The sequence below is a fragment of the Eurosta solidaginis genome, chromosome 4 (assembly GCF_040869045.1).
Source record: "Eurosta solidaginis isolate ZX-2024a chromosome 4, ASM4086904v1, whole genome shotgun sequence".
In the NCBI taxonomy this organism is placed as follows: Eukaryota; Metazoa; Arthropoda; class Insecta; order Diptera; family Tephritidae; genus Eurosta; species Eurosta solidaginis.
The window spans coordinates 97288357-97291284 of NC_090322.1; the positions used below are offsets into that span (position 1 = coordinate 97288357).

The window sequence follows — 2928 nt, forward strand, 5'->3', positions numbered from 1 at the left end:
TCCAATTACAGTTCTTTGACTTCTCTTCATAATAAACTCTTGGAATCATTTTAGCTCCGTTTTAGTAACACCTATGCTATAAAGTGTTTTTAGCAATAAATTTTGATCGATAGTTTAAAAGCACGTTTTAAGTCTAGGAATACAGCTATTATATGTCAATTTCTGCTCAGATCTTCTTTCCAGTTAGCTAAAACTAGGTTCAAGGCACTTTCACAAGAATGTTTTTTCCGAAAATCTGATTGCTGGGGTATAATAATTTTTTTATCATCTAGGTACTTCACTAGCTGGTTTTTAGCTACCGTTTCCAGTATCTTTTCTTCACACGCTAACGTGTTAATTGGTCTTATCTCATCAGCTCTTATAGTATTCTCGACTTTCTCTATTGGTACCACAATTGAAGTTTTCCATAGGTTAGGAACTACCTCTTTGTCTAGACTTTCATTTACAATTTGAGTATAAAAGTATCCCATGTATGTTATAGAGTCCCTTATGACTCCTTCAGTTATAAGTTTTTTCCTTCCAATTTTATATTTGAATTTACTATTTCTAGTATATCGCTTGTAGATACTATCTGAAATTTGAAAGTAAGAGTGCCATTTTGTACAGCCGCAAGTGCTACGATATTGCTTTTAACTGCAATATTCGAGCTTATTTCGACTATACTGCCGATGAAATAATTATTGAGCGACTGGGCTATTTCATTCTCATGAGTGTAAAGTTGGTCGTTTATCAATACTTTATTTATTATTTTTTTTTTTTTGGACATACATATGCTTTTCATTGCCTTACTATCCCCAACATTATGTGTGATTCTTTGTGCCATATACTTGGCCTTTTTAATCTTTATAAGACGTTTATACCTGCGCTTAGAAAGGTTGTATTCGTTCCATTCACCTGTTGTTTGGGCTATTGTGTATAGATTGTATTTATATTTGTGCAGACTCGCTAGTTCGGAGTCATACCACTTATTAATAAGTTTCATAGTGATTTCTTTAGAGTATGTTAATGTTGTCATTTCATTCAATAATGTATTGTTTAGGAATGAAGCCTTGCTTTCGACAGTGAGATTCTTAAAACCAGAATAGTTAACATGCCGTACTTGGTTGACAAGACTATCACATGCATAGTATTCCCAAGAAATTATAGTTCTTTTAACTCTCATTTGAAATTCTCTATCTAACTCGATTTTGTACAGTATGGTTTCGTGATCAGAAATCTGATGCTCTTCCAATTTTTCACATGAAATGGATTCACTGTTCGTAAAGAGCAGATCTATCATTAAATGGGGTTACACCTTGAGTTTCCTTGGACTCCCGTTTAAGGACATTGATGACAATTTGTGATCGGTCACACCTATTGGATGGGGCGAAGCACTGCTACAACAACAGCAACATCAGATCTATCATTGTTTCGGTATTATCGGTCTTTCGGGTATAAAAATCCATATTTTTGTACCGTAGCAAAAGACCTAAATAGGTCAACTAACTGCTTGCTCTATGTCGTGCTTCTATTAAGATTTATGTTGTAATCCCCAATGAAGGCGACCTTGTCGTGTATAAGACAGGTTTAGTTTGGAACTTCGTTGAGGTATGCAAAAAACTCAGCATCACTCGCACTAGGCGAATGATAAACCAATCCTATTTGATACTGGGGAAAGATGTTTTTGATTTTTATTATTCACCTTTATTATGGTTGTCAATATCAACCATATTGTATCGTCTTCGACAACACGTCGTATTGATATCAACGGCATGCAGAATGGGTATTTACTAAAACAATGTATTGACGTTGACGTGTTATCGATAATTTTATAGAAAAACTATGATACCTATACTTTTGACAATCGTTTATTTACAATTTGTTCAGTTGTTATTTGATATTTAGTGTAAAATTTGCGATTTAAAATGTTTTTTGTTTTAATGTACTAATTTCGCAACCTGGTCCTCCAGTGGGCTTAGCACCAATTTCCTGTATCATCCACCTCCCGTACCACGGCACTCTTATTTATTGTGGACAAGCTTTCTTTTGACCTTGCATTTAAGGCCTCTTCAAACCTTGAATTTCACAAAAAGTTAAACTATATACGTAGTAAAATAAATAGTTTTTCACCTTTCGCCAACCTTCAACATTTTTGAGTGGTGGTCCGAGAGCATTCCTATTTGTTTGCAATACCTTGCCATTGGGACTTAAAATTTGTTGGAACTTCTGCAACGAGCTCCGTGAATTGGTCGTTGTTGGTTATTTTTACCGTTTTCTGAAATTTAATCAAAAATAAATAAATAACGTGTATTTATAAGAATAAATAAGGCTTATTTTACCAAATTTTAATTGCCGAATTTCGTATTGTAGAGCTTGTCGTCACCAAGCTCTATGTTGACAAATTTTGTGTCACATCAACACAACTTCAGTATTGTTTTAACCAGGCATGCTTAACCAACGAACCGATATCATTTCGTTACGATAATTAACGTTAATAAACGAAACAAAGTCATTTCGTTTCGTTTATCAACGTTAAGAACGTCAAATTAACGAAATGATTTTGTTTCGTTTTCTTCCATATCAAAACGAAATGAAATGTTTTATGTTGATTATTAATTTCAAACTATGCTGGCAAAGCTGATTGATGGCGGAGTCATTAAGGTGAAATCATTAGCCAAGCTGATTGCAACTTTTCTCATTAATTTTGACAGTACGATCATTTCTCAGAGTATTTTTGACATTACCACCAACGAATTACACAAACAAATTACATAGAGTTTGTGAGTATGTCCGCTCGCTGTTACCACCTTAAGGCCTCACCATGGCTCTAGCATAGCCAGCACAATTCAAACATAAAGCATCACGTTTTTGTTAACGTTTTTAACGTTAACAAAACTTTTCGCTTCGGTTAAAAACGAGATACAGTTTATCTTGATAATTTCTTTATCG

The 2928-nt window shown here is 34.2% G+C and overlaps 1 long non-coding RNA gene across 1 annotated transcript; it reads right to left on the bottom strand.

The window, feature by feature from the left end:
- Positions 1–1901: 1901 nt before the first annotated feature.
- On the bottom strand, positions 1902–2420 carry LOC137248077 (uncharacterized). Its single transcript, XR_010952056.1, has 3 exons — positions 2319–2420; positions 2110–2254; positions 1902–2054 (listed from the first exon to the last, which is right to left on the bottom strand). It is a non-coding gene; the product is annotated as an uncharacterized lncRNA (long non-coding RNA).
- Positions 2421–2928: the final 508 nt, after the last annotated feature.